The sequence below is a fragment of the Lepus europaeus genome, chromosome 12, assembly GCF_033115175.1.
Source record: "Lepus europaeus isolate LE1 chromosome 12, mLepTim1.pri, whole genome shotgun sequence".
In the NCBI taxonomy this organism is placed as follows: domain Eukaryota; kingdom Metazoa; phylum Chordata; class Mammalia; order Lagomorpha; family Leporidae; genus Lepus; species Lepus europaeus.
In genome coordinates, this window is record NC_084838.1 from 48306552 (window position 1) to 48334492 (window position 27941).

The window sequence follows — 27941 nt, forward strand, 5'->3', positions numbered from 1 at the left end:
GAGATCTACCACGCCCAACTTGGGTGTTACCCTAGATACTCGCCCCACACTGAAGCACTGACCAGAACTCCCTGGCCACACTGACTATACAACTTTTGGTATTGACTGAAAGTGCAGACATTCCACTAAGCCACAGAGGGAAAAAACAACAATAAACTCCACAAATGTCTAAAAATAAATACAGAAATTAAAGAAACAAGAATAAGGAAGACACCATTAACCTCCCCACACCAAAGAACACAACATTTCAATATTAGAATGTGAAGATGAAGAAATTAATGAAACACCAGAAATGGAATACAAAAAATTAATCAAAGGCTTATTCAAAAACAATCAGAAGAAAATTCATGAACTGAAGAAACCATACATGACATGAGTGATACTTTTTCCCATGAAACTGAGATTTTAAAAATAAATCAAAATAGGCCGGCGCCGCGGCTCACTAGGCTAATCCTCCGCCTTGCGGCGCCGGCACACCAGGTTCTAGTCCTGGTCGGGGCGCCGGATTCTGTCCCGGCTGCCCCTCCTCCAGGCCAGCTCTCTGCTGTGGCCCCGGAGTGCAGTGGAGGATGGCCCAAGTGCTTGGGCCCTGCACCCCATGGGAGACTAGGAGGAAGCACCTGGCTCCTGCCTTCGGATCAGCACGGTGCGCCGGCCGCAGCACGCTGGCCGTGGCAGCCATTGGAGGGTGAACCAACGGCAAAGGAAGACCTTTCTCTCTGTCTCTCTCTCTCACTGTCCACTCTGCCTGTCAAAAAATAAATAAATAAATAAATCAAAATAAAATATTAGAAATGAATTCAATAGAATAAAAATGCAGTAGAAAGCCTTAGCAACAGAATTGGTGAAGCAGAAGAAAGAATATCCAACTTAGAAGACAAAGCACAGAAACTTATACAGTCAGACCAAAAACAAGAAAAAGAAATTAGAAAGACACAGGTTCTAGGAATTCCTGAAGGTGTAGAAAGAGATATAAAGGATTAGAAGGCCTTTTTAGTGAAATAATAACAGAAAGCTTCCCTAATTTGGAGAAAGAAAGGGACATCCAAGTACAGGAAGCATATAGACCTCCTTATGGACATGACTAGAAAAGAACATCACCATGACACATTGTAATCAGACTCACCACAGTAAAACATAGAAAAGATTCTAAAATGTGCATGAGAGAAACATAATTACTTTCAGAGGATCTCCAATTGGATTCACAGCTGACTTCTCATCAGAAACCATATAGGCTAGAAGAGAATGGTAAGATATAGTCCAAGTCTTAAGGAAAAAGCTGTCAACTCAGATTATTGTACCATAAAGGAATGAAGGTGAAATAAAGACCTTCCATAACAAACAGAAACTGAAAGAATTTGTCACCCCTCATCCAACCTTACAAAAGATGCTTAAAGATGTGCTACACACAGAAACACAGAAAGATAGACATCATTACAAAGGAATGTGAAGGCAGAATATCCCCTAGTACAAAAGAAATCCAAAGTTAATAATTGGAATATTTATGGAAAAATGGGAGGGCCAAGTCATTACTTATCAATAGTCACCTTGAACATAATGGCCTCAACTCTACAGTTAAAAGACACAGACTGGCTAAATGGATTAAAAAACAAAACATCAATTTTCTGCCTACAAGAAACACATCTCACCAGCAATGATACATGCAGACTGAAAGTAAAAGGATGGAAAAAGATATTCCATGCTAACAGAAAGCTAAAAAGGACAGGTGCAGCCATCCCACTATCAGACAAAATATACTTTAATATAACAACTCTTAAATGAGATGAAGAAGGACACTATGTAACGATAAAGGGATCAACTCAACAGGAAGATATAACTATAATAAATGCATATAAACCCAATTACAGGGTGCTTGGCTATTCAAAAGAAATGTCAATGGATCTAAAGAGAGAGAAAGACTCCAATACATAGTAATGGTGGACTTCAACACCTCACTTTCATCATTAGAAGATCAACTAGACAGAGAATCAATAAAGAAACAAAGCTACTTGACACTATGGAACAAATGGACCTAACAAATATCTACAGAACTTTTTACCCCACAGTTGCAGAATGCACATTCTTCTCATCAGTGCATGGAACTTTCTTTAGGATAGATTATATGCTAGGCTATAAAGGAAGTCTCAATAATTTCAAAAAATTCAAAATCATACCATGCATCTTCTCTGACCACAATAGAATGAAGCTGGAAATCACAACTCAAGAGAGTCCAGATGATATGCAAACACAAGGAGACTCAACAACATCTTCTTGAAGAATATATCAAAAGAAATCAGCATCTGAAAGAGTTATCTGTACCTCCATGTTCACTGCAGCACTATTCAAAGTAGCTAAGATATGGAAAATGGCCATCAACTGTTGACTGGATAAAGAAATTATTGTGTATATATACACTATAGAGTACTACTCAGCTATAAAAAAAAATAAATCTTGTTCATCTCCTCCCTCTCTTTTTCCACTCTTAGATTTAACAGGGATCACTTTTCAGTTAAAATTTAAACACCTGAGAATAATTGTGTGTTAATTACTGAGTTCAACCAATAGTACTAGAACAACAACAACAACAACAAATACTAAAAAGGATAAAGTATTACATTGTACATCTAAAGTCAGGACAGGAGCTGATCAGTTCATTGTTGCTTATAGTGTCCATTTCACTTAACAGGTTTCCCCTTTGGCGCTCAGTTGTCACCGATCAGGGAAAACAAATGATATTTTTCTCTTTGGGACTGGCTTAATTCACTCAGCATGATGTTTTCCAGATTGCTCCATCTTGTTGCAAATGACTGGGTTTCGTTGTTTCTTACTGCTGTATAGGAGGAGATGAACAATTTGGAGGAGATGAACAATTTGGAACATGCTCATTCGGACTGGCCGCAAATGGTGGAGTTAGAAATGTGCCAGGGGATTCCAACACAATCCCATCAAGATGGCATGTACCAATGCCATCTCACTAGTCCAAGTGATCAATTTCAGCTCACAATTGATAGCTCTGATAGGTCTAAGAGTCAAAGAGATCACACAAACAAGACAAGTATCTGCTAATACTAACTGATAGAATCAAAAAGGGAGAGAAAGATCCAACATGGGAAGTGGGATACACAGCAGACTCATAGGATGGCAGATGTCCTAAACAACACTCTGGCCTCAGAATCAGCCCTCAAGGCATTCAGATCTGGCTGAAGAGCCCATGAGAGTATAGCAGGCATGGAAAGCCAAGATATCATGGAAAAAAAAAAAAAAGACCTAAATGAATGATCTCAGTGAGTGAGATCCCAGTGGAAAGAACGGGGCCATCAAAGAAGGAGGTACCCTTCTCCGAAGGGAGGAGAGAACTTCCACTTTGACTATGACCCTATCGGAATAAGATCAAAGTCAGCAAACTCTAAAGGCTTCCATAGCCCTGGCAACTCATGACTAGAGCCTAGGGAGATTACTGACGCCATGAACAGGAGTGTCAAATTGTTAAATCAGCAACAGGAGTCACTGTGTACTTACACCCCATGTGGGATCTGTCCCTAATGTGTCGTCTAAAGCCAAGTGATGCTATAACTAGTACTGAAACAGTATTTTTATACTTTGCGTTTCTGTGTGGGCACAAACTGATGAGGTCTTTACTAATTATATACTGAAGTGATCTTCTGTATATAAAGAGAATTGGAAATGAAAAAAAAAAAAACAACCTGGTGTTAAAATGGAAATGGCATAGAAAATTAATTAATTTAAAAAAAAATTATGTAGGATCTCTGTCTTTAATGTGCTGTACATTGCTATTTAATGCTATAATTAGTAATCCAATGGTAGTTTTTTCACTTTATGTTGCTATATGGGCAAAATGTTGAAATCTTTATCTAATATATACTAAACTGATCTTCTGTATACAAAGAGAATTGAAAATGAATCTTTACATGAATGGAAGGGGAAAGGGAGCGGGAAAGGGGAGGGTTGCGGGCGGGAGGGAAGTTATGGGAGGGGGGAAGCCATTGTAACCCATAAGCTATACTTTGGAAATTTATATTCATTAAATAAAAGTTTAATAAAAAAAAGAAATTAATAAAAAATAAATAAATAAATCTTGTCTTTTGCAACAAGATGGATACAACTGGAAACTATTATACTTAGTGAAATAAGCTAGTCCCCAAAAGACAGATATCATATTTTTTCCCTGATCTTAGGTAACTATTATAGTACCTGAAATGTAATGTTTGGGTGTGAAATGGACATTTTGAGATTTGATGATTGTTTACAACTCTTGTCCTTCTGTTGAGGAACAATGTATTTTTTTTCATACTTTTTTTTTAACTCTTTTACTTAGTGTAAGGTTAACTTTATGATTATTAAGTAAACTGAAAATAGATCTTTGTAAAAATTAAGAGTGGGAATCTGAGAGGGAGGAGGAAGAAGGGCTGGAACTGGCTAGGAGGGAGAGTAAGTGGGGTAAGTGTCACAATGTTCCTAAATCTGTATATATGAAACACATGAAACTTGTATAAATTAAATACAAATAAATGTGGATGAATATTAAAAATGGATTATTATATGATCTTGAAATTCTATTACCAGTCTTTTTATACCCCAAAGAAATGATAAAAGCTATAATAAAACAGAAATTTATGCATTATATGTTCATAGTAATATTATTCAAAGTTGCTACAAGGCACAAACAACACAACTGATGAATAGATATTTAAAATGTGGTTGTATCTACAATAGAACATTATTCTGTAATAAAAAGACCAATAGCTGCTACAACATGGACAAATCTCAAAGCATTTGTTTTACTTTAAAATTGACAAGTGAAATTGTATTGTTTGCAACATGTTTTGAAATATACATACATTGTGAAATGTCTAAGCATAGATAATTAGTAGTTGCTTTGCCTCACAAACCTGATTTTTGTGGATAAAAGCATTTTAAATATATTCTCTTATCATTGATAACTCACACAACATACTCACTTCACTGGCCAAATACAAACAACAGCTAAGACCTGGCCAGGCCAAAGCCAGGAGCTGGGAACTTAAGCCAGGTCTCTTATGTGAGTGGCAGGGACACAACCATTTGAGCTATCACCTGCTGCCTCCTAGGGTGTGCATTAGCAGGAAGATGGAATTGGAAGCCTGAATGAGGACTCAAATTGAGGTACTTGATGTGGGATACAGGTATCTTAGCACGCTTCTTCTATGCCAAACAGATACCCCTTTCATCTAATATGAGTTGACTGTTGCCTTTTGTATGTGGTAACAGACGAAAGTCTAATTTTATTCTTTTGATATGGATATTCAGCTTTTTCATCACCATTTATTTGAAAAGCAGAATCTCACACATATGAGAGAGAGGAGAGAGGAGAGAGGAGAGAGGAGAGAGAGAGAGGATCTTTTATCCAGTGGTTCACTCCCCAAAACCACTACAGTCAGGGCTGGGCTAGGCAGAATCTAGGATCCTGGAACTCTGAGTCTCCCATGTGGGTGGCAGAGACCCAAGCACCTGAACAATCACCTGCCTCCCAGGATGCATTCTGCAGTAAGCTGGATTGTGATGTGGGTGCCCCAAGTTACAGCCTAATCTGATGTGCCACAACACTTTTCTCAAATTCTGTAAACTTAGATTCATGAAAATAAGAAAATACATGTTCCTGACAAAACATAACCTTTGGGATATGAAATATATTTTAAGGAAGTTGCTATAAAGGCTTCTGGATGTCCTTAGCCTAAAATCCATGAAGCAAAATGAAGATATGGCTCCAAAATCCGATACAAGAAAAATATGATCTGCCCATAGGCATCAGTTGTAGAGCTATTGAGTAGTCCTGGGGGAAGGTTTTTACCTGTAAACCTTATGAATTACTCTGTTTTTGTCAATCATAACCTTATAATTTCTGCCATGGGTTTATTGTTAAGCCAACAAATTTCTCTATGGGTGGAATAAATAGGCTACTTTTAGCACCTCAAAGGTTTATTTTAGGACAGCTGGAAGCAGGAGAAAAGGACTGTGAACTTCCTATCTCTGTCTTCTTACTTCCAAACTGTAGAGACACATCTCCAACTGCCTCCTGTTATTTCTCATTGAGTGTCCCCATAGTTACCTTATTCTCAAAATTTATTTTTCCCTGAACTAAACTTGCTTCCTCTGCCAACTTCCCTGTTTGGCTAAGGCCAAAACTGATACTTGTTTCCTAGCATATACTATATTCTACTAATATAGCACAAGAATTTCCAACTTGTTAACTGTGCAAATGGTCACTCAATGTCTTCTTTATCAGTCTCCCTTATTTGTTATTTCTAATAAGGTGTAAGTGAAAGTGTCTTGTTCCAACTTCTGGGAACTCTTTTTAAATGTCAGCAATTGCAAGAACTCTTTTTTTTTTCTCCCAACAAAATCTTTTACTTAATGAGTACAAATTTTCTAAGTACAACTTTAGGAATATAGTGATTCTTCCTGCCGCCCCCCCACCTCCTCCTCCTCCCTCTCCCATTCCCAGTCCCATTCTCCATTAAGATTCATTTTCAATTAACTTTATACACAGAAGACCAACTCTATACTAAATAAAGATTTCAGCAATTTGCACATGCTTGCGCGTGCACGCGCGCACACACACACACACACACACTATTTGAGAACAAGTTTTACAGTTAATTCTCTTAAAACAACTAATTGAGGACAGAAGTCCTGCATTGGAAGTAAGTGCACAGTGACTCCTGTTGTTAATTTATCAGTTAACACTCTTATGTATGACCTTATAAGGTCATACATATGACATGAGCTGCCTTTGCTGTGGAAGCCTTTTGAATCCACAATCTCCATCAGTATTTAGACAAGGCCATAAGCAAAGTAGTTCTCTTCTCCCTTCAGAGAAAAGTACCTCCTTTGCTAGCCACTTCTTTCCACTGGGGTCTCTCTCACAGAGATCCTTCATGTTTCCCTAGACAGGAAACTCATAGCCATCCTGTTATCATTCAAGCCTAGGAGTTCTACTTCAGAGATAGCTCTTGAAAGCTCTTGGCCAGTCCTTTCTTATCACTAACATGACCATCATCTCTTGTCAAAATGTAGCACAACAATAATTCTCTTTAAAAATTTTCACCATGCTTCCACATTCTCCTCATTTTATTCCGTTTTTATACTTCTTAATACGTGAACATCAACACATTACTTCACTGTATATGCACCTCTGTTATCCTCAAGATAAAAGGAAACCTCTGAGAATGCAATTCAAGAGCTTTGGCCAAATCCCCCAAACATTTCTCCAGTGTCTTTCCCTGGCTAAGTTCCATCCACTGCAATTACTGCGGATGCCTTATTCATTTCCTGGTCTCATATCCTTCTTCTTCATGTCTCCCTGCCTGTGTGCAGGCACTTTACATGGACAGAAGTTATTTTCCATCTTTCCTGTCTGGAAACTACCCCTCTTCATTCAAAATCCGGCTCACATACTGTAGCAAAATAGGTAAGGTTTTCTGAGTGTTTTCCAGATTCCACACGCTGTGCTGCAGTCTGATTCAGGAGGTCAGTGGAGAGGCTGGCACTCTGCACTTCTAACAAGCATCTGGGGTGATGCAGCAGGTGCTGATGTGTGGCCTGGACCACAGTTTGAGTTTCATGAAGCTAGAGTGCACTTTCTTTCTTTGTCTTGGTAAGTCCTTCTAAACCTGCACACTGAAAATAGGCACCATCCTTCTAGGAAATGCTAGACTCTTTTCTGTCCAGTGAAAAGAGAGTGATGCCCTTCTCTGTTCTCTGGCTCACTACCTGGAACAAAGCAGGAATTCAACAGATTCTCACCAAGTGAGTTTTACTGTTCATTTTGTCCAGCAGAACAAAGACTTTCTAATGGAATGTCAAAATATGCTGAAGAGTATACATGGCCCAATGAAACACAATGCAACCTATAGACTAACGTCTTGAAAGCCTGTCCTATTTGGAAGGAACTTAGTACATGGAGTAGAGAAAAAAAAAAATGATGCAGTCCCTTCCTAAGGATCCCACAGAGGAGAGAGAGAGAGAGAGAGAGAGTGAGTTAGTTCTTATTTGTTCACTTCACAAATGCCTGCAATAGCCAGAAGTGGGATGGGATACAAACTGGGAGCAAGGGATATAATTCATGTCTTCAATGTGGGAGGTAGGAAACCAGTGACTTGAGCCATCATCTGCTGTTCCCCAGGGTGGGCAATAGCAGGAAGCTGGAGTCTGGTACCAGAACTGGGAATCAAACACAGGCGCTCTGATAGGAAACTTGGGTGTCTTAGCTAGTAGCTTTTTCTTCTTATTTTCCTCACTAAAACTGACTTTATTCAATGGTGTTCCCAGACTCCACATATTCTTAAGCATGTGTTGATTGCAGCTCTTGTTTCTTTCTCTCATTATTCCAGTCTCAGATAGGGATGTTCAATGATACTGTAGGGATATTACAGAATCTCAGTTAATTTACTTAAACAATTTGAAATGTAATAGTCATACTTCTGTTGATGATAAATAATATGTAGCACTTCTCACAATTTATTGAAATATAGCAATAGCTTAGCACTGCAGCTCAGAACTGATCAGTGGGTAAAAATCAATGTGATCAGTATGACAGAAAGCATGCAGAGAAAATATTTGGCAAGAGAGTTGTGTAGGTATGTGTATAGGTCAAGATCCTGACCTATATAGGTCTGGGAACCGAGATCAGCTTTACTGCTCACTGTCTGTATGTCCTTGTGAAGAGTGGGGAGAAAGCTAGTGCCTTTTATTTGTAAGGTTTTGTGAATATTGATTGAGTCAATGGAAGTTAAATAATTCATAATACACATGCAGTGATTGTTTGCAGTTATTATCCCAGCATGCTCGGTATATAGATATGGCAACCAAATTATTTGTTGTTCAATTCAGGCTCTTTTGAAAGTGAAAGGAGGAATTTTCTGTAATTACAGAGGGGCAACAGGCTTAGTTACCCTAAGTATAAGGTATGTTTTCAGATATGAATTTAGGAAGGTGAGTTGGGAGTTATTTATTGACTATTCATCTCTTGGAAATGTGAAAAATTAGGTTTATTCTTTTAATATTTGAAACTGAAACATTTCACGTATACCACCTGGTTAGGAAATAATAATAATGATAATATAATTTCCTGAGTGGCCACTTTGCTCCAGTTCCCTAACCTGCATCTTCATTGATCCTTATGTTGATTTTGTAAGGTGGATATTATCCTTGAATTCATTGTAAGTGGCTGCCATAACAAATTACTATAAACATGGTAGCTAGAAATAACAGCAATTTATTTTCTCGTAATTCTGGCTAAAGTGTGTAATCGAGATATCTACACAGTCTTTCTCATAATGCTCTAGGGGAAAATTAGAGCCTACATATTCCTTTGTTTTTCTAATTTCTGGTGGATTCAGGAGTTCTTTAGGTTATGGTTGCATCAGTCTAAACTCTGCCTCTACAGTCACTTTACTTTTTTTTTTTTTTTTTGACAGGCAGAGTGGACAGTGAGAGAGAGAGAGAGACAGAGAGAAAGGTCTTCCTTTACTGTTGGTTCACCCTCCAATGGCCGCCACGGCTGGCACGCTGTGGCCGGTGCACCGTGCTGATTCGAAGTCAGGAGCCAGATGCCTCTCCTGGTCTCCCATGCGGGTGCAGGGACCCAAGCATTTGGGCCATTGACCACAGCAGAAAGCTGGTCTGGAAGAGGGGCAACCGGGACAGAATCCAGTGCCCCAACCGGGACTAGAACCTGGTGTGCTGGTGCCACAGGCGGAGGATTAGCCTATTGAGCTGCGGTACCGGCCTCTACAGTCACTTTAACTCCCTTCTTATTTAGTGTGTCTTTTCCACATGTCTGACCCCAAATTCCCATGTAATTATATATGTCTTATAATGACATATACAGTTATATGAAGAACCCACTGAGAATATACAGGTTAACTTCCCCCTTTCAAGATCTTTAACTTAGTTATCTCTTTTCCAATATATTCATTCTTTTTTATATGAAGAAATGTTTATAAGTTCTAGCACTTAGAATATGAGCACATATTTTTGGGCCCACCATTCAATTTAATACGATTCGCACATCATAAGAGAGGAAACCAAATCTCAAAAGAGTTCATTCACTGACTTGAGCTACAGAGGTATCAAGAGAATATACCACAGTTGCATGCCATACCTCTCTGGCTTCAGAGCCCATGTATTTCTCAGCAAATGTACCACAATATTGCTTAAATACCAAATTTATAATTAAAGTTTCAGGCTGGCAGAGTATACTACCTTTAAAACCAGAAAACTGAAGTTCACTGTAACAGCACATGCTTACAGGATTATTATATAAACCTATGAAAGGAGGAGGTTAGACTCCCAAATATCACCTTATGTGAAAAGCTGTGTGAGTCAAGAATCCCATCACATGACACTCTCCAACTGAAAATACATGGATGAGCATCCTGAAACTTTTGAAAATGAAAAAATAAAATAGCATAGAAAAATAATTTCTGAAAGTCTTATGCATTCCTGTAGAGTGTCTTAGTATTTGGTGTACATCACATGGAGCTACTCATACCTAATATTTGATATTTGTGTAGTACACAAATATAGTATGTCTTTGTCACTCTGATGGTTACTGTGCCACTGCCAGGGAGAATCAGATAACGTTGATCATACAATGGAGTAGATTCTGAATATTTATAAAGCATCTATTCTGAGATATTGTTAAATTTCTCATTTTGCTAAAATTTTTACCATATTTAATTGCTTCTATAAAGCTTACACAGAGCAAAAATAATATGCATAATCACAAGTAAATTGCAACAAAGTAGGGCTGAGATACAGATACTGGGTGCTTGGCAAGCTTACTTACTATCTAATTGATAAATTTCCAAACTTAGGAAGCACTGGTTCCTAAGATGTGTCTCAACAAAATGTCTAGTATGACATCCCATGACCTTTCAGGCCCGCTCCCTAAGAATCAGGATGTGAACATCGAATTTGCAAGTGTCTGTTCTCTGGTGTAGCTTTGAGGTTCCTGGACTGGATGGATGTCGAACAAAAATAATAGTGAGCTCCATCTAGCATTTGGATCTGGCTGAAGAGCCTATGAGAGTATTTTAGGCATGAAAAACCAAGACACTCTGGAAAAAAAAAAGAAGAAGAAGAAGACCTAAATGAAGGATCTCAGCGAGTATGATCCCAGTGGAAAGAATGGGGCCATCAAGATGGAGGAGTACCTTTCTCTGAAGGGAGGAGAGAACTTCCACTTTGACTATGACCCTATCGGAATAAGATCGAAGTCGGCGAACCCTCAAGGCTTCCATAGCCTTGGCAACTCATGACTAGAGCCTAGGGAGATTACTGACGCCATAAACAAGAGTGTTAAATTGTTAAATCAACATCAAGAGTCACTGTGTACTTACGTCCCATGTGGGATCTGTCCTTAATGGGTTGTCCAAGGTGAAGTAATGATATAGCTAGTACTGAAACAGTATTTTTGCACTTTGTGGTTATGTGTGGGTGCAAACTGATAAAATCTTTATTTAGTATATACTGAATCAATCTTCCGTATATAAAGATAATTGAAAATGAAAAAAAAAAAACCTTGGTGTTAAATTGGAAATTACATAGAAAATTAATCTTTTTAAAAAAAATATCATGCAGGATCTCTGTCATTAATGTGCTGTACACTGTTATTTAATGCTATAACTAGTACTCCAACAGTATTTTTTCACTTTGTGTTGCTATGTGAGGGCAAACTGTTGATATCTTTATATATACTAAATTGATTTTCTGTATATAAAGAGAATTGAAAATGAATCTTGATGTGAATGGAAGGGGAGAGCGAGTGGGAAAGGGGAGGGTTGTGGGTGGGAGGGAAGTTATGGGGGGGGGAAGCCTTTGTAATCCATAAGCTGTACTTTGGAAATTTATATTCATTAAATAAAAAAAAAATTAAAAAAATTAAAAAAAATAGTGAGCTCCATCTAGCGATGGCTCAGTTCTCAAGAGGAAAGGAAACCGTAAAATCCACGACAGGCTGATATTTGCACTGTTTTAATACTGTCAGACCAGAAGTACGTGTCATCAAAGCTCAAAGCTAGGGGAGCAAGTCTCAGTGCTAAGTTCATCATAATAAAGTGTGAATCCTAATCAAGAGACAGATGCAGTGAGGTTTTATTTTTCAGATTTTATTCCCACTTACTTTATGAAATCACACTGAGTGATTTTATTTTTTCTTTCTTTGGTGTCCTGTCCTGCATTATCAGCCTGGAAAGTGGTCAGAGAGGACCAAATCTCTCAGCGCATCAGTTTCTGGGCGTGGAAGATGGGTGAGCAGGAGGTGGAAAAGAGCATCATGGCAGCTTTGAGTTTCTCAGGTTTCTTGGAACAAGAATTAGCTCTCTTCTGAGAGTGTTCCAGTACAAAATGATCCATTCCACTCTAAACAACTATGCAGAAAACAGCCAGCACACGAATTTGGCTCGGCAAAGACAAATACATCTCTTCTCTGTGACTATCTCTGGACCTCCTTGTGATTGTGTATCCACTCTCTGCCTTCAAGACACACTATGCGTCCTTAGTGTAACATCAGTTTCTCTCTGCATTACAAATATCTCCAGACTTGCCTCTTCTCTGTTAGACTGTGAGATTTCTAACATATTGAAAGTGGGTTTGTTGCATACTTGTTGGTCAAATTAAATCATATGTCGTCTATTCTCAGTGCCTACTGTATATCTGATGCAAAGCTGTTACACAATAAGTGTTTGCTAGAGGCAGGCATTTGGTGAAATGGTTAAGACTGCTATGTGGCAGCTTGGCTCTGCTGCCAATTCCAGCTTTCTTCTAATGCAAACCCTGAGAGGCAGTAAATGTAGCTTCAAATAGACAGGGCCCTGCTATTCATGTGGTAGTTGTGAATTGAGTTGCTTGGTCCAGGCTTTGGTCTGGCCCATCCTTAGCTATTGCAGGCATTTGAAGAATGAAGCAGCAAATGGAAGATTTTTATCTCTCTCCCTTTCTCCTTGTATTTTGAATGAATAAAAGTTAAAAGAAAGTTTGCAGAAGGAATGACTGAAGACATAGTTAACAAGAAAGTAATAGTATCTGGAGGAAGTCATTTAGAAAAAGCAGATAATGGGTGATGATGGGGGATGAACAGGGGAACACACAGAATACCAGGTTCGTTTGTTCATTCGTTCCTTCCTTCCTTCTTTCCTTTTATTTGAAAGGCAGAGTTACAGAGAGACAGAGAGACAGAGAGAGAGAGAGAGAGAGAGTGTCTTCCATCCGCTGGTTCACTCTCCAACTTGCCACAAAGGCCAGACCTGGGCTGATCCAAAGCCAGGAGCTAGGAGCTTCATCTGGGTCTCCCACATGGATGCAGGGGCCCAAGGACTCAGGCTATCTTCCACTGCCTTCTCAAGTCATAGCATAGAGCTGGAACAGAAGTGGAGCAGCTGGGACTTGAACCAGTGCCCAAATGGGTTGCTGGCATTGCAGGCAGACTGTTTACCAGCTATGCCACAAGTGCTGGCCCCAATACCAGGTTCTGGTTGTATTTCTTTTAGTTGCCAATGCATACATGCATGTACATTCACACAGCACGGAAAAGTAGGCATTTCTTAGTGGAAGGACATCTAAGTAAAGAAAAAGCTCATGTGACAGGGAGTGAAGGTCTTTTTTTATTGGAAATATATAGGAATAACCTTACCTGGGGAGAAGGTTCATCTCTCCCTCAAAGCTGCAGCAAAAGTAGCCTGAAAATGCTTGTACATGATGGAAAGATATGAACAACGGCACATAGTCTGGACTTGGAGTCTGTTAAAAAGTATGAGTGCCAGAATGATGTTTTTTCATTTCTTTCTTTTTTTCTTTCTTTCTATTCTAGCCTCAACTCTGAGCAACTCAGAACATAGAGTCTGGACTTTCTAATAAGAACTTCATTTTTAAATGGTTCTGGGTTAGGACACAAATTCCATGACTCCATGGGGTTCAGAGAGTGGGACAAATGGTGAGAATAGGCACTGCTGTCTTCTTTTGTTGTCAAAGTGCTTTTCTTGGAGGAACTCTCAAATTATGACTCACAGAAAGTGAGCTGAGGAAAACGTTTGAGTTTCTCATGCAAATCCTCAGGTAGTCCACCTACCTCATTTTTTTTGCTAATCCTTTCAGCACATGGAAAAATAGTACTGAGGCGGTGTTTAGTTGTTACGAGAAATCTTGACTCCAAATGAGTAAGTCCCTTATGTCAAAGATCTCTTTGGAATCTATGTACTTATTCCTTTAAGGCTTCTATTGCTCAAAAACATTTGTATAAAGTTCTACCTTAGACTGGACTTCAGAAAGTCTGAAAATCACAGTATATTTTAGGTTCCAAACTAATTTAGTGGACTTCCATGGAATAGAGTTGATTACTTGCATCCCGTCATCTATCACCTGGAAATAGGAACCTATTTAAAGAATTATTATTTTTTATTTGAAAGGCAGAAACACAACATGCACACACACACACACACTCACACACATGCCTCTCATCTGCTGGTTCACTCCTCAGATGTGTGACACAGCTGCAGATGGGCCAGGTCCAAGCCAGGAGCCAGGAACTCAACCTAGGTCGTTCATGAGAGAGGAAGGGACCCAAATACCAGAGCCATCACATGCTGCCTCCCCCAGGAGAGCACTAGCAGGAAGTTGGAATTGGAAACAAAGCTGGAGCATGAACCTAGACACTCCTGTGTAGGAACTGGCATCCCAACAGGCACCTTAATCACTATCATGAATGCTTACTCTGCAATCTACCTCTTGTTTGGGGTTAAAAAAAGCCCGTGTCCATTTCATGTTATTCTTGATAGAATTGTCCCTCCAAAGGTACCTCCTTCTCTGAAGCAGGCCAACAGAAAATTCACTTCAGTGACCTCTGTGATTCCAGTATGGCAAGGGCTGTATCAACAAACAGTTAGGACCACACAAAGACACAACCAAAACCAGCAAAAGTACTGGGCTATATAATCAGAAGTCAGCTTTAGAATTTGGATGAGAACAGCAGAGTCAATCCAGAAAATTATCTGGAGAGGAACTCATCAATTTAAACCTAGAATCCCATTTGGCTTGCTCTGCCTATGGAAGAATTTGATCCAAGCTAAATAGGGCAAATCCCCAGGATATTGGCAGACTCCTTTCAAAATTTACCCTTAATCCCTTAAATCAAGGATTGATAAGGACATTCTGATAAAGTGGAATACTCATGCTCTCATCCTTAGGGAGTAGTCAATTGTCTCTTGGGTTAGAAGGAAAGCTGAGGCAATAGGAGAATTCAGTTTGTAAAATGGGATTGGAAAGAAATGCATATTTTGATTTTTTATTTGCCGTAGTTGCCACTATGTTAACAGTTGTGTCTTGGCAGAGACTAAGGGGTTTAAAGAAAGCCCAGGGTTTGTTTCTCTAGAAATCATAGAAGAAACAAAAGAAAGCTGTTTTCATATACTAGAGTGAGTTTGCCAGCAATTATGTTTTGTAAAAAATAAATAATGCATTCTGTTTCCAAAAGGCCCTGACAAACTGAGATAGAAAAAAAAAATAAAATCTTTCCTATGGTTTTAGGGTGGCAAGTTTCATGACGGAAATAAAGTGAGTCTGTGTTCTCTAAGTAATTTATTAGTGCATCTTGGCACAGCAGCACTAATGGGCTTGCTGCCAGGTATTCCGAGCTGCAGTTTGTCATGTCTGACTCTTTAGTTCTTTCAAGCAATTGAAGAAATGGCCTTCTGCAGGCTGTCAGTGACAGATTCTAGCTCACTCACATAGATAAAGCTCAATTAGCTTCTGGAAAAAAACATCTTTTAAAAATGCAATGAGCTGCACCATGAAAGATAGGTAGACAGCGGCATCCAAAACAAAATAAAATGTTACTGTTGAGCGAAGAACGTGTCCACAATGAGCAAGTGTGTAGTCATCTTAATGGACAGTTCATTCCTCTGAAAACAAAGAGGTGATCATTTCTAACTACTTCAAGTGTTGGGATAGATCTTTGCTTTAGAAGTGTGATAAGGCTGGGAATCCTGACGAAGTTAGTATGTCACTCATTCATACATCATTCACTCATGACTAAGACCCATACTCCATAACTTGCCATGAATTCTAGCCTAGAATACAGGTATCAATATAACCTCTCACTGGGTGAGGATAGCCCTTGAATATATTGTTTAATCCATGCAGTATTTTAAATCTTGAGGTAACATTTTAAAATTAGGGCATTTCAACGCATGAAATTTCAGACTTTTGGCATCTCTTAAAATATTGAAACAGCTGGAGATCTGGATGTGTATTCCTTTGGAAAACAAACCTGTCTTATGCTAAATATCTACAGCATCCTAAAGGAGAGTTATGGCTTTCTCTGCTCACCCCAGAGCCCACAGGCTTGACTCAGTTATTTAAGTACCTGCCTTTCTCTGATTTAGAGAGGCTCCAAGTTTGGAGTTTGAGATTGCAAACGGTAACTTTCATCATCTCCAATGGTAACTTTGAGAGCTTCCTTCATCAAAAGTACTTAAGATTCTTGGGTGGGCATTTGGTAAAGAGGTTAAGACATTATTTGGGTTGTCCACATTCCATATTGAAATGTCTGGGTTAGAGTCCCAGCTCCACTCCTGATTCCAGCTTCTTGCTGATGCACATCCTGCGAAGCGTAGTGATGGCTCACGTGGTTGTGTCCTTGCCACCCATCTAGGAAACCCTGATTGTGTTCCTGACTCCTGGCTTTGACTTGACCCAGCCTTGACTGTTTTTAGTATTTCGAGAGTGAATGAGTAGATGGGAGATCCCTGTCTCCTGTCTTCTGACTTTCAAATATGTATATGTGTGTGTGTGTGTGTGTCTGTCTATCTATCTATCTATCTGTATATATATATATATATATATATATATATATATATATATACCTACTTACCTACCTACCTACCTATCTACCTATCTATCTGTATATATATATGCTTCATGGTGGAGGCCTTGTGGGGAAACAGGTTAAACTGCTTCTGTGACTCTGGCATCCCATATAAGAGTGCTTGTTTGAGTCCTGGCTGCTTTGCTTCTGGTCCAGCTCCCTGCTAGTGTTCTTGGGGAAGTAGCAGATGATGACCCAAATACTTGAGCCCCTGCCATCCATATAGGAGACCCAGATGGAGTTCCTGGCTCCTGATTTTGACATGGCCCAACTCCAGTTGTTGCAACCATTTAGGGTGCAGATTTTCTCTTTCTCTCTCTGTATCTCTGTCAGTAACTCTGCTTTTCAAATAAATCTTTATTTTAAAAAGAGCTTAGGACTCTTGTTAAAAATGAAGACTCTTGGGTTCGTGCCCCAGATGAAAGAATAAAAATATATGTAAAACATGTTGATTCTGAAACAAATTATCAGACTCACTTGTCTCACAGACCATATAGAATTATAGTCATTAAAAATGGAAGCTTTAATATTATAAATATGCTTTTGTTAGGATACTACATAGTCATATATTTCTTTTGTAATTACTCTACCTGACTCTTAATGGCTACATTTCCCCTGGATACATCAGCTAACCAAAAATTGTTCCACTGAGGAAAACTCAAATGATTTATTGTTGGTCACTGACTTAGGCCAAAATTTCAATTTGGAGATAAAAATCCACTACATTTTATGAACTAATTTGTTCTCTGTGCAAGTGGTTGAACTTGATAGCTATATTTGTTTCTGGCACAGCTAAATCATAATTACAGGAAATAGTTAGCTCTGGAGCTAAAATTCAATTGGCACAAGGCCTAAAGAATTAATAAAAACACTTTATTCGTTCCTTCCCTTCCCCCAAGCATACTTCTTGATGTTTAACAGTCCTTAGCTGGGAAGAGTCTATAATACATATCATAATAAAAACATAATCTCTCACTTCTGTATAGTGTTTTAGGGTTTACAAAGCATGCTCAGATGCATTATTGTCTTGGATTCTCTCTGCCACCCTGTGAGAGGAGACCAATGAAGAAAGGGGGACTGAGTTTGTGCTGCAAATGGTTATACAGTGAGGAACAGACCCTTAGGGATTACAAATTCAGGTCTGCCTTTATTCAATTACATGAAACTCACATTTGCAGCACAGAACCTGCCACCTATTAAAATATCCTTGTGGATTTACCCCAGCGGGGGACCACACCTTGTAAAGCCCTAAAGAGCATGAGCTGATTCTTTTCAGTTGCTTCAAAGGGCCCCCACAGTAGCTCCTGTTCACTGAGAGAATCCTGCAAATACTGTGTTCTTTTGGGGTTTGCATAATTTGCACTGTTGGTTTACGGTTATAATCCTTTTTTGGGGTAGTTATTTTTGTAATCATCCCATCTCTTTATTTCCTTTCTCTACATGAAAAATCTGATTAAAAAAATCAGATCTGACCACCTCTGCAAGATCTCAACTTTTTGTAGTCATCTAACATTCTCCTTCCATTCCAGAGACACATAACTCTCTAACATTCTCCCTCCATCCAGAGACACATAACTCTCTTTAAACTATGACCTAGACATTTGGGATCTGCAGAAGTTTTAGGTGGACTTTGCGCTTTCCTTGGCTTTTAGGAGGGTCCTCATTTTAAAAACGTGTATATTGTGTGTGGGGTTATACCTAAGTTAATGATTGAGATTGAAAAGGAAATGACTGGATGAAAACTTGAATGATAATCATGATGAAACCTTCATTTGAAAAGTTCCCAAATTGTTGACTGTGTGGGCTATAAACATGAAGCAAGCTGGCCACCAGCTGATAAATCATCCCTCTCATCTTCACCTCCCAAGCAACACTGACCCTTCTTCAAGTTCTGTCTGGTGGCTTGACAATTAAAAACAAAATATTCTTTATTATTATTAAACATATTTTCACTTTATTTGAAAGGCAGAGAAACAAAGACACAGAGAGATTTGTATCTGTTGGTTCACTGCCCAAATGCTCCCCACTGCCAAGACTGGGCCAGGCTGATGTCAGGAGATTGGGTCTCCCATGTGGGTAACAGACACCCAGCCTCTTGAACCATCGTCTTCTGTCAACTAAGGTGCATTAGCAGGAAGCTGGAATTGAAAGTGGAGCCAAGACTCAAACCTAGCACTTTGATAAGGGATGTGGGTATCACAAACATCAACCTAATGGCTGTACCGAATGCTCAGTCCTAAAATGCTCTATACAGGTGACTTTTTGGAGTCAGGTGCTCCTAATTCATGTTAGAAATGCAAGTCATTAACTTTTTAACTTTCAGTGAGTTAGTAAGTGTAATTTTATCACCTGTGAAAAATGATTTTGTTAGAACTGAGATCATACATGGTAAGTACTGAGAAATATGCTCAGTATATTTTTCAACACGAGGACTTGTTGGCTATAGGAGGGTTATTAATAGGTTATTCATGTCTGCCAACACCCTAGCTAAAATAAATTCATTAGGGGCTGGCGTCGTGCCGTAGCATGTGAGGCTGCCACCTGCAATGCCCGCATCCCATGTGGGGACTGGATCAAATCCCAGCTGGTTCATTTCAGATCCAGCTCCCTGCTAATGTGCCTGGGAAAACAGTTGAAGATCCCCCATGTGCTTGGGTCCCTGCACTCACATGGGAGACTAGGAAGAAGCTCCTGGCTCCTGGCTTCATCCTGGGCCAGCCTCAGCAGATGGAGGATTCTCTCTCTCTCTCTCTTTCTCTCTCTCTCTCTCTCTCTTTCTCTCTCTCTCTCTCTCTCTCTCTCTCTCTGCCTTTGCAAAGAAATAATGTGAGTCTTTTAAAAATTTTTCATTATTTCTTCAAGAAAAAAAAAGAACTGAGAACAGAACAATGGACAGGCAAATTGGATGGGTTGTGAGGGAGGCAGATCAAGCCCGCATCCCCATTAGTGAACATAGTTTTAAGGTAGCCATAGGGTTGCATGAAGGAAGGAGCTCCAGGACAGGCAGGAACATTACAAGCAGCATGGGGGCACAATGGAGGGATGGAGTGGTTCTTCACACACACACACACACACACGCACACAGTGATGATGAAGAACAGGGATTGTGTAGTGAGACTTCTCTGAGATAGTCTTCTGGTTCCTAACACCTAATATCAACATAACTTCTGGATTAATACCAACAGTTTCCTTGCTTGTGAAATTTAAATTATTTTGAATGGTTGGGACTTTGGCCTAGGAGATGAGATGCACTTGGGATGCTTACATCTCATATTGCCTCGCCTAGGATTCAGTCCTGGCTCTGCTGACAATTCGTTTTCTGATAATTGCACCCTGGGAGGCAGTAGGTGATGGCTCAAGTGCTTGTGTTCCTATTACCCATGTGGAAGACTTGTACTGATGTCCTAGTTTCCAGCTCCATCCTTAGCCCAGCCCCTGCAATTTGGGAGTGAGCCAGCAGATGGGAAATCTCTGTCTCTTGTGTGTCTATTTCTGACTTTCAAGTAAATAAAATTTAAAAATTAAGTTATTTTGAATTTGCAGGGTTGTTGAAGGAATTTAAAATAATATATGTAAAGTATCTATTACATATTGTGTATACAATTTGGTAACTTTAAAAACTGACTTTTTGTAACTTTCTTATGGACTGCTTCAATTCAGAGAACTGAAAGGGTACTCAGAGTATTTCAAAAAGTACATGGAAACATGAGATTTAAAGATACATTTATTTTGGCCCAAAACATTATAAAATCTGTGCGTTGTTTTCTCATAATACTCATTTTCCATGAACTCTTTGAAGATCCATCACGAACTTGGATTTTAAAATTTTCTTTGTACTGGAATAAAATCTTCATTTTAATTCCATTTCCATGAACTTTTTGAAGTCTTCTTGTATGTATTTTTGTGTGTGTGAGTGTGTGTATGATAACTAATATTTATTAAGTACATTTTATGTGCCAGAAAATACAATAATGAATTTAGATGCATGCTTTTTCATTTGATTCATATAACAATACTAGATTAGTTTACAGAGGAAGCAATTGAGGCACATGGTTTCATAAATTATCCAAGGCCACATAGGTGTTAAGTGGCATATGTGATATCCTAAACTAGAAAGCCTGGCTCCAGAGTCTGCTCTGTGAACTAGCTTTGGTAAGAAAGGCATTTTAACTAAAGGAAACTGCTCTTCGCTTTCTTAGGACTACGGTTGAATTGCTGGAGTCAGCACACTTTTTGCCAGGGAAAGCTGTTTCTGTGGATGTCAAGAGGAAAATGAGGTTATAGATCTCTTCCTGTCTGGGATGTATATTTATTATACAGTAGGATGTAATCTAAATTATTCACATTTTATATTTTATGGAAATTTTAGCTTCTGTAAATCTGACTTAGATTTCAGTTAGAGTTATGTGCAATAAAATTCATATAAAATCCATTTAAAAGATTAATGATAGGCATATTACAGAAAATTAAGTCTGGGAATTTTATTTTTTCAAGTTTCCTGGACCTTTCAGTTGCATTTGCAGAGATTGTCTTGGTGACAAAATCTGCTCTCTATATGTGCTGGGCAGTGGCAAGAATTAAGTGTCTTTCTTTGTGGTCCTACGGATATAGAACCTTTCTTGAGAAGAGGAGGTCAATTACTTCTCTCGGAGATAGTTTCTTCTAAGGTTTCCATAATAAATTCTCCTTTTCATACTTGACGCAGACATCCTGCAGTGAAATCTCCCACAGGAAAATCATAAAGCTCTATCTTAGCTCAGATGCAGAATAAGAATAATACATTTTATTTAACAGGTGGTCATTAAAATTAAATAAATACCAGACAAGTGAAAATGAAAAAGGCAGGTCTTTGGCTGGATGTTAAAAGATAAACAGGTAAATGTGTAGAGAAACAGATCAACACAGCCAGCCAGGATTACTGCAAAGTCATACGCTTTGTTGATGGATTTAATACAAGGTGATTTGCTAGGCAGAACACCTCCTTACACGTAATTTACCATATCTTTGGGGCCGGCGCTGTGGCATAGCGCGTAAAGCTGCTGCCTGCAGTGTTGGCATCCCATATGGGTGCCTGTTCCAGTCCCGGCTGCTCCTCTTCAGATCCAGCTCTCTGCTATGGCCTGGGAAAACTGTAGAAAATGGCTCAAGTTCTTGGGTCCCTGCACCCGTGTGGGAGACCAGGAAGAAGCTCCTGGCTCCTGGCTTCAAATTGGCACAGCTCTGGCCATTGTGGCCAACTGGAGAGTGAACCAGCAGATGAAAGACCTCTCTCTCTGTCTCTCTCTGCCTCTCTTTCTCTCTGTGTAATTCTGTCTTTCAAATAAAAAAAAAATCTTTTTTAAAAAAATTTACCCTATCTTTGATCAAAAGCAAAGGGAATATCCAACTTTTCACTTTTTTATCTGAGCATTAGCTGGGTTCCCCTTCTGTCCCTGGATTAGTGCTGAAGCACCACAACTGACCTAGACAATGGTTGTGTCATGATCCTTGGAGAAGGAGGCTCTAGAATGACCTTTTCAGTTGAAGAACTGATTGTCGCGAGTCATGATAAAAGGAAATCTGTTTAAATTTAAATGAGAAGATAGATTCACTAGATACATATTGATAAAAACTCTCAGCAATATATAATTGTGATTTAACAGGTGTTTTCTTGTGATCAAGTGTCGGTGAGTTGAGAGATTCAGAGCTGCCAGGGCAAAAAGGCTAAATGTTAGTGAAGAGGCAATCGGTGCTGAGGCTGGACCTTGGACTTTGGGCTCAGACAAACCCATATTCAGCTCCTGCATCTTCCCTTTATCCTGCTTATGTCTTTGGAAAAATTATTTTCCTTCCTTGAGGTGATTTCTTCATTTGTGCAGTGGTGAAAATAATGTCTAGCTTGCAAGATTATTAGAAGATTACATGAGATATATATTTGGGAAATAGTTCTACATTATTTTAAGAAAGATATGCTATAAGGCTATGTCATATACAAAGAACATCAACATGTTATAAAATGAGTTGCCTCTATGTCAATCAGCTCTTCAACTCCATCTTAGGAAAATGTAATCATCATCAAAAAAAAAAAAAAAAAAAACACAACTCATTTCTGTCTTGGTTTTCTCTGGCCATCTAGTTCAAAGTGATCTCTTCTGTATCCACAGGTCAAAAGTGATCTCTTCTGTATCCACAGAATACCTGCATCTCTGAGTTTTGTCATCTTCTGTCTTCACTACAGTCTGTGTCTCCTTGTCTGTCTGCTTCAACTAGATTATAAACTCCTGAGGGACTGGCCTGTGGATGTTCATCTCTATTAACACATGGTAGGTAACTGATGAATGTGCAATGGGCACAGCAGGAATAGTCATAAAGGAAGTAAACACCATCAGATTTTGAGCTGCTCCCCTCTGCTCTGTCCTCCCCTACGCCAAGACCACTTATGCCCTTTCTTTTATTGTGGAGGACAAGGCTTTTCTCTTCTAGCTAAATCACACTCATCTTTCTCAAGGATCAAACTCCATTAGTTAATTAATCTTTCTCTACTTTCTCGCACCGTCTTCTCCTTTATATTTTTTATTTTGCTTCTAAAAAGCTATTCATTTTCACTTTACTTGTAAGATGGTGTTGGGGCGAGGGTTGACAGACACACGCATGCACACACACAGAGAAAACTTTCATCCGTGGGTTTATTCCACAAATGTTTGCAAAGCTGGCATGGGCTAGACTGAAGTGAGGAGCTGAGAAACCAATCTGTGTCTTCCACATGGGTGGCAAGGATCTACAAACTTGAGTCATCACCTGCTGTGCATTAGTAGTAGCTGGATCCGAAGTAAGGGAGCTGGAACTCAAACTAGGTACTCTGATGTGGGATGTGGGTGTCCCAAAGGGTACCTCTCCAGGTGAGCCAAACATCTGACACTCTCTTCCTTCATCTTTAACCTTTTAGTGTCTATTACAATGCAAACAACTCCCTCATAAATAGAAGATGCTCAATACATATTTGTACAGTAAATGAAAATGACTCTGGCTTAGGGGAGTGTTTGCCAAAGGACTCCTTTAAATTTGTTCCTTTGGTGCAGTGGTTTTGAAAAATTTTAGTTATTAAATCCTTTGCTTAAACACAGTTCCGCTGGAGACTATTTGACTCATCTCAGTTGCTGTAGTCAGGTAGCGAAAGGCAGGAAGGGTGAGGGCCCAAGGCTTTGCATGCTTACTCCCTGCTTTTTCTCTTCTGAGTGACAGTGTTTCCATGTAGTACATTTGACTTTCCACAGGCACATTGAAATTACGATTTTACTGGTTAAAATTTTTAATCATAACTTTTGAGGCTCATGTAACTTGCATTTAGATAGCTTGAACCTCGTAGTCTTATTTTCATTTCTAGAGTAGTTCATGTTGTTGACATTTACAACTTTGAGTAGGTAGATTTTCTATTTTGGTAAGCTTCAAATGGAAACATAACAATCAAACACAAAGTGGTGCCTGAACTCTTGTTCTCCTTGAGAAGGGTTGGCAGGGCAACAGGATGGAGCCATTATCATCAAGTCTCAGAATATAAGAAACTAGTGATAAATACATTGTCACATGTAAGAAAGAAGAGTCGCTTCCATTAATCCTGTGCTTTTGTTGAAGAAGGAACATAAAATACTTCATACACTTTGTTTCCTCAGTACTCAAAAGATATTTAGCTAAACCACAAACCCTTATCAAAGCTAATTTTCTTTGCTTTCCCATTAAACCACCAGTGGCTGAATGGGATGAATTGGATGATTTTGCTTGCAAGTTGTTCAGTTTTTCCCCATCCTGTTACTATCTCTCATTTGCTCTCTTGCTTTTTTGCTCCTACTATGTTCCTTTTGTAGAATAGCTGATGAATATGTTTATATATTTTGTGTTACACGTACAAGAACCTGGGTTATCTGTTAATCTCTGTAGCAATAGAAACCACTAAATCCTCTGCTAGAAAGCTAAAGAAAGGCATCTGTTGAACACTTCTCCCATAGAAAGTGGGTTGGGTACTCTTCTGATTTATTACGAGTTAAGTCAACCTCTTTCAATGCTCACAGTAGCCTTTCTAATATTTAGAGTTTGTGAAGCCTATAACCTTACATTTCCCTGCCTGCAGAAAACTTGATTGGTCCTGTTTTAGAAAGGAATGAAGGAAAGGAAAGAACACATGGCTGAAACTTCTGTGCCACTCACCTGCAGATTTATTTGTATCTGTATTTTTTATATATGTTATTTTTTTCTACTTAAAAGAAAAAGCTTATTCTTTCTACACCATCCTGATCCTACTTATCCACATATCACAGAAAACATGAATTTCTCCATATGAACAGGAAAAATTGTACTTTGTCTTTAGACCATTTCTGTGAAAGTAGCCTTCAAACTCAACATGTTCCAAATGAAGCCCTTATCTCCATGTAGTTCTGCTTCTCTTTCCATATTTTCTATTTTGTATAAGGAGAGCACTGTCCAGTCAGCTGCTAAACCAGATACTGTGTGTTTCTATTAGGGCCATTTTCCCATGGAGGAGCTTTTCCCTAGGCTGTCTCCAGAGTACTTTGCCTTTTGAAAGGTACAACGCAGCTGTGTTTGTTTTTCACCCCTGACTTGGCGCAGTTGAATTCAGTATAGCTCACTGCAAGGCTGTTGGGCTTCTCCAAAGCCAGGTTAGGCATTACAAACTCTTAAAGTCCTCCCATTCCATTTTTTTGTCCTTGGAATTGGGCTCCATTATGCACTTGTTGATAGATATTGTCATGGCCTATTTATTTGGTTCATACCAGCTTCCTCACATATGCAGGAGATTGAGGTTGTCTGAGAGAGAGATCTGGGAATGTGTATTAACTGGATTGTTATGATCTGTGTTCACTTCGGTGTCATGCTTTCTCTGTGAACAACTGGGTAAATTTCAGGCTTCTTTTTTGTCACTTTATGTTCTTCTGTCTGTGAGATGTAACATTCTTAACTCACACACTCTTATTTTATTTGCACTAATTGATAACCCTGACATTTTAATACTTTGCATTCAAGTTTTCCTTGATTCTCTGTTTTTCCTTACCCCTACCCACATTGAACAGCTTCCTAACTCATCTCCATCAAATCTCACAGGGTGTATTCTGAATCCAGAATGATCTTTCCAACATGTAAATCAGACATCAGAGATCTTAGTCACTGGATAGAGTTGCTACTGCAGGAGGGTGTTTCCTTCTCCCACATGGGCATCTGATATTGATGTCCGCACTCTCTGCTATAGAATGTATTAGGAGCATCTAATATACTCCAGCGATCTCCACATCCACTAGAATTCCTGGGTTGCTTTGTGATTCTCCCTTGATGTAGTGTTTGCACGTCTTAGTTATTCTTCAAATCTTCACCATAGCAGTAAGTTTCCAAAACTGAAGCCATTCTGATTATAGGTGCATTCCTTGTGTGTAGGCACCACACAGAGAGACAGGTGTTCTCAGGGGCTCTGTATTTTCTCTTTTGTAGAGAGAGATTTCCATTTATGCAGAATGTATTTCTATCCTCAAATATAGAAGCATATTTAGGTTTATTCCTATAGCCCGTTTCTCTTCAAGGTAAGTAAACATGAGGAAATTTCAAAAAGTTCATAGAATATGAAATTAAAAGTTAATTTTTTGGTGCAAAATGGTTTTGAAACCCATGCATAATTTTAAAACATCTGCTTATATAAGGAGAGAGCATGAGAGCAAGAGTAAGAGAGAAAGTGAAAGTGAGTGAGCTTCTATCATGGTTCATTCTTCAGATGCTCGCAATGACCAGGATTTGGGGACTAAAACTGGGAACCTGTACCACAATCCAGTCTTCCATGTGAGTAACAGAAAGCCAATCCTTTAGCTGTCATTGCTGCCTCCCCAGGTTCACGTTGGCAGGAAGCTAAATCCAGAGCTGGAGCTAAATCCGGGTGCTCTAGTGTCCATCCTAGCTGGCATCTTAACCACTAGGCTAAATGTCCACCCCATCCATGCAGGATTTTTCTCATGAATACACACTTTCCACGAACTTTCTGAAGGGGCCACAGATGTATTTTCTTTGACTGAGTTCTTTCACAAGCATAGAGTCAGAGGAAACTCCTAGAAAGCTTTAGGGAAACGCCTTCTTTTCATGAAGCCCAAGCCCAATGACTCCCACTCTCTAGTCCAAAAGAAACTGAGGATGATGACCTTTCAAACTCAGTATACATTTTGATTAATTTCCTTTGATCTTCTGAATCTCCTTCCAATTTTCTTCTGAGAGATACTTTTCTTGCTTCACATTTCTAAACCAATCTCATCTCCAAGTCAAAGGCTTTCTGTCAATATACTTTAGCTTCTCTCCCCACTCCTCTTTTTAATTGTAGCTAATTGATGTCTTGTTGTATCCACAGGGGACAACTCCAGGCGGTAGGCAGCTGACTGGGATACTTGTGTTAGCGCTCTATATCATCAGACAACAATATGTGAAAGTTTGTACATGCAAGGTGAAATAGACATCCCAAATGACTTTCAAGCATTTTAAATAAGAGGGGAGAGAACTTTCCATACAATTAAGCCAAAAAAAAAAAAAAAAAGACAATGAAAGAAAGGACAAAAATAATGGCAAGAATCTCTAGTAAAGTCAACAGTTGGACATTTTACAAATACTTGAATATTAGTTTCCAAAACAACCAAGCATGATTTGAACTTAGGTAAACATGGCCAGGTCATCTAATGACCATGCTAGCACTAGCTTCCATTTCTTAACATACATATGAATCTGATCCCTTCTTAAATATCTGATACACTTTGGGGCAAAAAAAAAATAAAACTCACAATTTTTTTTTTTTTTTTACTTTTGAATTCTAAGCCAGGGTGAAATTTAATCACAGTTATAAACCCTCCAAGCAAGGGTTTATCTGGAATTGCCAATGTAACCCCTAGTTCAGCAATGCAAATGACATTGCTATAATGTAAGAAATAAGAAAGCTTTCAGTATGTTGTCTAAGAACTTGAGCACATTGAAAGTGATTTATGAGCAAGCAGACTAAACATTTAAA